Genomic DNA, 9,451 nt, shown 5'->3' on the forward strand with positions numbered 1-9,451 from the left:
TCCCTTACCTTTCATAAGGGACTGATAAGTTTGTAACTCATTGAGGAGGGTAGTTATGATATACTATATTTTATTCATAACCACTTTGTTGCAGAATTGAAGGAAACTCTTCGAAAGAGATTCTAAAATAAAGGACAATTGACTCTGCTTGCCGATGACCACATCATTCATTTTGGCGATATTGAAATGGACCACCAAGTCGAGAACATTTTCTCTCACTGATTGTCCTTCCTTCATACGTGAATTATAAACGTATTTGAGGACTTCATGCCAGATCTAAATGGATGGTTGTCCAAATATATCCTAGAGGGACACCATGATCTGACGCGTGGACATTATGGCCTCATGCTTCTTGGTAAGAACGTCAGACAGACTTGTCAAGATGTAGACTCGAGCCTTGTAATTGGCCTTCGTCTAACTGTCAAAAGCATCCTTCAATGCTTGGGATGCATTGCAAGAGGGGACTGGAGGACATTCCTCCGTCAAGACGAACTGCAGATCATCAATAACTAGAATCGTATCCAGGTTAGATTTTCACATCACATAGTTTTCACCGATTAATTTTTCATTTTTAAGCAAGAAAATGATTTTGGAAGACATGCTAAAACAAATAACAAATAATTAATCATATTAGTTATATTTATCTTAACCCATGACTTAATTCTCCAATCAATTAGTAAAAACACATGTAATCATAGAACCCTAATTAAACTAATGATTATGGATGACATGCTTCAAAGGTTTAGAGCAACAACCACCGAAAGATGATCAGCTACTTCAACAACGAACTATGAACATTTTCCCTATTCACCTTGCTATTGACCCATGCAAACACTTTCCAAAGGGAGGTTGTGCTCAAGGCGACATGAAGCCGAGCATGGATCTCAGGTGTGAACTCTTAGGGACGTGAGAGCTGAAATTTGGTATATCACATATACCAATTTCCTCCCACTAAAGTATTCTAATATTTTTAGAATTTTATTATACTTAGTTAAAAAATCGACTAATGAATTTATCTATTTTTTTTAATTTGCTCAATATAACATTTATATTGAATAATTTAACAATACTTGATTTAATTTATTAAACTCTTTAATAAAACCCATCATTTATTGCATGCTTATATAATATTTGCCCAATTCACTTTTCAGGTCGGTTCCCAAGTGGAGGTGTTCCGTTTCCATCAACTTAAATATCTTTCCTAGACAGAACATTCATAAGACAAAGGTCCCTTATAGGTAATTATTTTATAAATTTAATCTTTTAATGGAATTCATTTTAATCCCACTAAAATAAATTAAGAGATTAACCTATTTCTAATCTCACTAGAAAAACTTCCAACATAAGTCTAGGTGAATTAATTTTAAACCCTTTAAAATTAATTTAAACCAATATTTGCATGCAACTCTTGATTATAAATTTTAATCTACCTCATTAAAAACATAACAATTATATTTTAATGCTTTATTAAAATCTATAAATTTGCATCTAATGACATTGAATAAATACAATAATTATATTTATCGAAGTAATGTCATGTCAATGCAAATTCCATTCTCATTTAATAAATATAACACTTTTATTAATCATACATGAATATCAAGCATCCATATTCATCAATCCATCATACTATAATAATTATAACATTGTATGATGCATGAACATGCTTAATATGATCATACATCCTTATAACGCAACACTTATGTTATGATGCACGAGCGTGCTAATTTAATTATGCATCCATAAAATATAACTCTTATACTTAATTATGATGCATGAACATGTTTATCCTAAGATGAGAATTTTGAATCTATATGACATACAATATGTAATATGATTCAAATATTAGTTCTAAAACATACGTACGATACATAATTAAATTAATTGAAATAGCAAAAATTGGATCAAGTTTTGGCGTTTTGGCACCCTAAAACAAAATTAATTAATTAAAATAATATAACCTTTATGTCAATTTAGTTAATTAATTAATACTAAAATTAGTAAAATATCAAACTAGGTTAAAAAATGTCACCACTTAATTAATTAATATAACCTTAAGCTCATGTGTGCGATCACCTTCCATTAAACTTTGTATTGCACCTCGCCTTTCAGCATTGCGATAGCAGCGTTCGGACGTTGAAAGGCAGAATGTCTCTGTTTTGTGTGTTTTCTGCTCCAAACTTGTATCGAACACCTCCATTTTTCTCGATCTCTTCAGCAACACGTGCTCTTTCGATCGTCATGGACTTACATACTCGAAGCAAAAGTTAAATGCCCAAAAAGTACAACAGTCCCTTACATTTTAATCACATTAAAAATTAATCTAAGTGCCAAAAATGAAAACATCCAATCTTGCAAACCTTTATTCAAAATGCATATTTAAAATCCCACCTCTAAATTGATTTTTGTTTAAAAAATACGAAGAACGAAAAATGCAAGATTTTGTCTCTCATACCAATTGTTGGGATCGAATCCCGAGTGAAACCATGTGAACGCTTTTTTTCATAATTGTCTTTTTGTTTCCTAATGTCTTTGGCCATGTATTTTCATAAATGTCTTTAAATTTTGATTTTTTTTCAAAAAAGTCTTTTAGTATTTTTTTTGGATAGTTTTACCCTTTTTCATTTATATATATATATATATATATATATCCCTATTAGGAAACTACCGTAATGAAGGAGAGAGAAAATATATTTAATATAATTACTACCATTTTCAATTGGAGTAAAAAAATGCATTCACTGTAATTTCTTTTCATTTTCCGATCATTGTAATTTCTTTTCATTTTCCGATTTGGAGAGAGAAAATGCATTTAATGAAATTTTATTTTCTATTTATGTTGCTTTTCACGTATCAACTTATTGTTTTTTTTACGGGTTCATGATTATTTTAAATATACCTTAGAATATTTTGTTAGGTATTTGGAAATATTCTAACAAATATATGAAATATACTACAATTTATATATTAGAGATTGACTCAATGTTTGATATAAATCATAGTATAAACCAATATATGAAATATACCACATTATATAAATCATCATAAATTTTATTTACAACACAGTATATATATCATATATACCATTTACGTAGTCAGAAATCACAACAATCAAAATTTATTATATATATCATAATACATGGAGTCTAATTTTTTTAAAAAAGAAACTCTCATCCATATAAAAAAATGAATATATTTATCACATTATATATTAGATTTCCCACAAAATCTTAAAAAAAAAAAAAAAAAAAAAAAAAAAAAAAAAAAGTAAAAGTTTGAAAATTAGAGAGAAAAGAAATATATCATAGTATATATGAAAATTAGAGAGAAAAAATAAAATTAAAAGTTGAATAAGGTCCGCCGTTCGTTTGCTTCGAGTCCCTCGCAGTCGCTCATCCACTCAGAGTCCACCATCGTCATTCATTCTCTCCAGGTCCGCCATCGTCATTCGTTCACTCTGAGTTTACTAATGCCATTCGCCCACTCTAAGTTTGCCTACGTCGTTTATGCGTCGATTCGTCCCATGCCATTCGTGTTGTCCCGTGTTTGTTCTGTCGTCGGATCGTCCCACTCCATCCGTCTCCCGCCATCAACTCACATCACTGGAAGGAGAAAAGAGAGGGAGGAGAAAGAAATGGCCTTGAAGCATGGGAAGAGAGAATATATGCATGAAGAGAGAGAATATATATAAAACGTAGATGGGCTAAATTGTAAATAGTCATTGATATTAATGAAAATAGGGAGTTTTTTTTAATAGAAAAATGAAATGTTAAGGCATTAACGTAATATAAGCTTATTTTTAAGGTCTTTTATGTATCTCTATTAAAATTTAAAAAAAGAGTGGTTGTAGTGTCCTTGCCTACGTATTAGTATTCTCTTAGTATTGTGGGTTGCAAGGTTTGGCCTGCTACACTTACACACTGGACCTCCCAAGGGCCCCCATATACTATGGTTTGGTGCTGGTCTATTGGCTACTGGCTACCGCTATAATTTTAATTTATTTATCAACGAGTTTCAATTTATTTGTGTCAACAAGACTTGATACCATATATATTGTATCCAAGAATTTTCAATCAACAATTGCAAACTACATCATTATAGTTTGGAAGCGATTATAATACTAATTGGGTTGGAATGTTTGAGATCATACTTCAATGTATCTTAAGGTATGTGTAACATGTGTTTGAGTTCAGATAAAGATACAAGTGACAATTTTTTTAAAAAAAAAATCAACAAATGTGCAGCAAATCATATTCAACATTCCACATCAAGAAAGGTATAATAGATGTCATCATTTAGATTTCTATAGCCTATTTTTGTATTGTGAGTTTGTGGTTTATAAAAGTGTAATCTATACGTAAAATTTGTAAGTATGATTTAGGTAACTTTTTGTTGGATTGGTAAGTGTGTAATTAGGATCAGTAAATTCATCTGTCTAAATGTAAATTTGACATTTAAAAGAGTTTACTAATTGAGTCGTATTTATATATTTTTTTTATAATAGTGGGGTGAGAAATTCAAACCTTAGACTTCGAAGTTAATAATTCAAGTCATGCTAGTTGACCATATTATACTCATGTTGAAAATTGAGTTATATTTATAAGTCAACCAAATGAACTACAACTTTTTTTCCTTCTCTAACGTCCAACTCATTTAAAAACCAATGGGAAGGGAAAGTCATTGCCAAATACAGTGGTAATTTAAAATAAATTCATCGACATATATTGTATGAGTTCAACCATTGTGGAAGTGAGAAATTAAACCATCAACATTTGAGATGATAATTTATATTGTTATTTAGCTATGCTCGATTTGACAATATAAATAAAGTTCTAGCACGCTCAAAAAAAGATAATTCTAATGCTTCTAGTTTACAGTGCAATGATGTAAACTAATATATATCATTTATCAGACAATGTCAAGGTGAGTTTATCTAAACGGAAACGAATATGCTTCATTGAGATCAGAGGTTTAAATTGCATATCCATTGATTGTAATTAAAAAAGGTTAAATTATAGAAAATACTCATGAATCTGTATTTTTTTTTATACTTCTATCTTTTAAAATTTTCAATAATATCATCTAATTTTTATAAAGATGTTCAAAATAGTTTTGGATAGAATTTGCTAGTATTTGTTTTTAAAATACTATAGGTGTACTTTAAATCATTTCAATAATAACCTTTTAACTTGAAAAAAAAATATCTTTGTACCAATCACTTTCCAAATGCATGATTTAAAAAAATCTGATGATCTATATATAAAAAAAAAGTATCTGACATATATATTTTGTTTAAAGTTTGAAGTGAAAAATTAAACTTTCAAATAAAAAATTTAGATGAAGTTGGAATTGCCACATGATAATTCATTTTTTTAAAAAGTTATTTTTTGATGTGGAGAGGAAGGAGGCGTGAAACTTAAGTGCAACTTACTTTCGTTCTATTTGAAATAATAATATTTAGTTTTATTTGCTAAGTTATGGTAAAAAATATTGATTATATGAATATAATTTAGTACAATTAAAAATATATATAATTTTAATGCTTTTTGTTTAATGTGCATTCACGAAAAAAAAAAAGTTTATATTTCTCAAATAAATTTTTTGGTTTTGTCGAAAGAATTAAACGTTATATATATATATATATATATATATATATATATATATATATATATATAATATATATATATATATATATATATAATTTATTGTCAAAGTGAGTTTATTGATAGTAAGTATGTACTCCTCCATTAAGATTGGAGTTTCAAATTTAATACCACACTAATTATAATTAACAAACCGACATTAATTAATTAAAGAAAAAAGGAAATTAATGAAGTTAATGGTTACAAATTAAAACACTGAAATATTAAAAAGAAACAGTTTCATATAAATGCAACTCCATCACACATTGGTTTAAACTCTCACTTTCATTTAAAACCAATATACACGAAAGATTTGAGTACTAAAAACACAACACTAATATAAAAATCAAACTCCTTCTAAAGTCTTGAGCAACAACACAACAAAATCCGTAGAGAATATTAAAGACAAAATTATATGATTTTCTAAAATGATTTAAACGTGAAAAATTATGTAAGATATGCATATCATTATCAATTAAAATTGGCAAAAGGAGTCAATTGTTTCTCCCCAGCCTATTTTAAATAGTATAAATTAAAAATTTGTAACGTTGACTTTCATCAAAAATTCTAAAAATGTATACTCTAAAAATAGTTTAGAAAGGTTATCAAAATAATATCAATATATTGACAGAATAAAAGTATTTTAAAAAATTATTTAGCATACATATATACACATAAACACACCACGGTGAATAAAAAAAATGGTTTTTATTTTTGTGTTTTTAAACGTGAAAAACAAAATTAATTATCAACCTCTATAACTAGTAAAATGCCCAAAAGGGTTTTTTTTTTTAAACCTATTTATTTCGAATTCCTTCCGTTATATCTGTAGTTTTCCATTTTTCTAAAAAAATTAAACTTAACAAAACTACTCATATCTACTTTTTTTTGTTCATTTAGTTTAGCATGCACATATAGTGCTCATAAAAGAAATAACATATTTTAATTTTTCATTTGTAAAAATAACAAATCAACATTTCATTCGTAAAAATCGAAAAACAAATTAAAAACAAAAATAAGTGAATTTATAAAAGTCTAAACTAACTCCAGCCATACAAATGAGATTCACTACTACAAAATAGGACTTTAATGTCGGTTTAAAATTGACATTATAGGGGTACAATGTTGGTTGAAAACTGACATTGAAGATCATGTTATAAAAGATCTTCAATGTCGATTGGCTTTAATGTCAGTTTTAAAACGACATTTTAGATAACCAGATCTCAATGCTAGTTATCTTCAATGTCAGTTTTCAACCGACATTGAATACTCTCTTCAATATCGATTTTCAACCGACATTGAACATTATCTTCAATGTCGATTTTTAACCTACTTTTTGTCAGTTATTGTCTGATATTAAATGCCTGTCATTGTTTTGTCATTGAATTAATATATATACACACACACACATATATATTTTGTCCACACACGTGCAAATCAATAGTCTCTCCTTTTTTTTTTATCTATACATATACAAAATTAATTCTTAATTGTTTTTATATATTAAGATCTCATCAAACACACAAATTTAAATCTCAATATTGCTCACAAGGTAAAAATACAAACTTGAATTTCTAATATTCTCATAAGCTAAAAGAAAGAAAAAAAGGCTAACAATCTCTTCAATCAAGCCGCTAACTCATTCCACTAAAAATCAATTGAATTGCTTGTAAGACAATACTTAACATTTGAGTTGCTACTCCTCCGTCATAGCTACTAGCTCCACTGCCAAACAAGCCTCACATGATTCAATATGGTACAATCCCAAACTAGGATTTAGACCAAAATCATTATAAATCAAGCCTTCTCAAAGAGAGATATTTGTGAACCATCCATTCAAAATCCTAATAAATCAATAAATGATCCTATTTAATTATTTTTTAATATCTCATCCTAGGAATCAAACCAAAACAGAAAACATTTGGTGCAATTGACCTAAAGAAAATTACTTGGTTAGACACACACTCATGCATAAAAATCAATGTCATAATATGGTGTGAACAAACCTATTGAACACTTATGGAATTGCAGCATGTCCATTACACCAACATGAGTCAATGCACAACCAAAAAGATTAAGTCTCTGCCAAAGAAAGGCATTTAGTACCTCATTGATATTAGAATGTGTCTATGAAATAAACTTAGAGAATCCCTCCATTGCTTCCACACTAGATACACAATTATAGAAAAGTTAGAAAGTTAGTAAAGATAAGGGTCTTCCATTATACGGTAGACAGTAGAATATGTATCTTCTATAGAAAACCAAAGTAGCCAAACAAAGAAAAGAGGAAGAGAATTGGACAAACAAAGCTAAAGAACTTCCGATTCTTAAGAAGTAAACAATCCAAACAGTTGCAGAAACAAAATTTTTAAGAATTTTCCATTCACAAAGAAAAGAGGAAGAGAGTTATAGAGAATTGGACAAACAAAGCTAAAGCTTCACTCTCTATAAAGAGATTATAAATTCATCTTAAGAATTTACTTACAATGTGTCTAATTCAAAGCCTTACCTTCTGAAGGCAAATAAGTATAATCCAAATTATCAGCACCTATTATGATGAGAAAGGTAAGGATGAGAAAGACCACCTTAAGGACAACCTTCAAACTCCAATTCGAGCACCCTGTATCAGTCTGAATCCATTACAAATATCACTACAAGAAATTTGGGCTTTAATGTTGATTAAAAAAAGTGACATCGGATGTATAATGTTGGTTTTTTTTTTTTTTTTTTAAAAAAACATATCTTTAATGTCAGTTTTAAATCGACATTAAAGACTACTTAAATTTTTTCCTTCTTCACACTCCCCCATTTTCTATTTTCCCCCCATTTTTTTTCATTTTTCTCTCTTCACTCTCCCCCTCTTTTCTTTTTCCTTTCATTCTCACACTTCCCTCTTTAGACTCTCTTCTTTCTCACTTCTCTCTTCCAAGCCTTGCCATTCGTCCGTGATTGTGGGTGAAAAGTCTGTCGTGGTGTAGATCTGGCATTTGTGAAGGTCTGTTCGTCGTGCAACCCGCGCCATCGCACCTAATCACCCAGATCTTGTTGCTCATTCTTTCTAAGCGCCACAGCCAACCGAATCTATTGCTCGTTCTGTCGAAGCGCCACAGCCAACCCGGATCTGATCGTAGTAAAGCTCATTCTGTCGAAGCGCCACAGTCTGGTCTGCTACTCCCTCTTCAGTTATTTTTCTGTGTCTTATACTCTCGGTTTGATAAATAAGCACCCAAACTTGATATGCTAATCATGTGTCTTCAGATCTGAAGTTCATATTCCCACGTAGTGTATGTTGCCATTCGTTGTTCGATCTGAAGTCTAGATCTGAAGTTCTTCGTTCGTCGTTCGTCCAGTTCAGTATGCTCTTCTTCTCTTTCCTCTCTTAAACTCATAGCAATTTTTGTTCTTATGTTATGCCTTTCATTTGTTTGTGTAAATGTCTCAATGAAAGCCAGCTGCAGTTTCACTTCAAATATGTCTCTCTGCTTGTAACGACCCAACCCCCTAGAACTTAAATTAGGACGTTACTAAATACATGCATGTATGGAACTCAAACAACACTCGGTTATGGTGAAATAAATGCTAATTAAATAAGGTAAGTTCAAAAGACTTTCATTAAATTCAAATATTAAAACAATAGTAGGGTACCCAGAAATTATAAAGGATAGTAAAGAAGTCTGAAAAACGATTCTTAAAAGTAAGTTTTAAACATCAAAAACTAAGTTAAGAGAAACATGAAAAGAACTCTAAATTTCATGATCCGAAAGCGTAAAAACTAGTCCCAATGGCTCGATTACAAATTCCGCTCGTGG

At 29.8% G+C, this 9,451-nt stretch overlaps 1 long non-coding RNA gene across 1 annotated transcript in view; it reads right to left on the reverse strand.

Annotated features, from left to right (window-relative positions):
- Window positions 1-7,260: 7,260 nt before the first annotated feature.
- The window catches only part of LOC120083666, a 4,146-nt gene continuing 1,955 nt past the window's right edge, over window positions 7,261-9,451 (reverse strand). Inside the window, exons 4-5 of the long non-coding RNA XR_005483492.1 lie at window positions 7,749-7,809; window positions 7,261-7,367 (exon numbers count right to left, since the gene is read on the reverse strand). This is a non-coding gene — a long non-coding RNA (uncharacterized LOC120083666). The remainder of the gene's footprint in view (window positions 7,368-7,748; window positions 7,810-9,451) is intronic.

This window comes from Benincasa hispida, chromosome 8 (genome assembly GCF_009727055.1).
Source record: "Benincasa hispida cultivar B227 chromosome 8, ASM972705v1, whole genome shotgun sequence".
NCBI classification, from domain to species: Eukaryota; Viridiplantae; Streptophyta; class Magnoliopsida; order Cucurbitales; family Cucurbitaceae; genus Benincasa; species Benincasa hispida.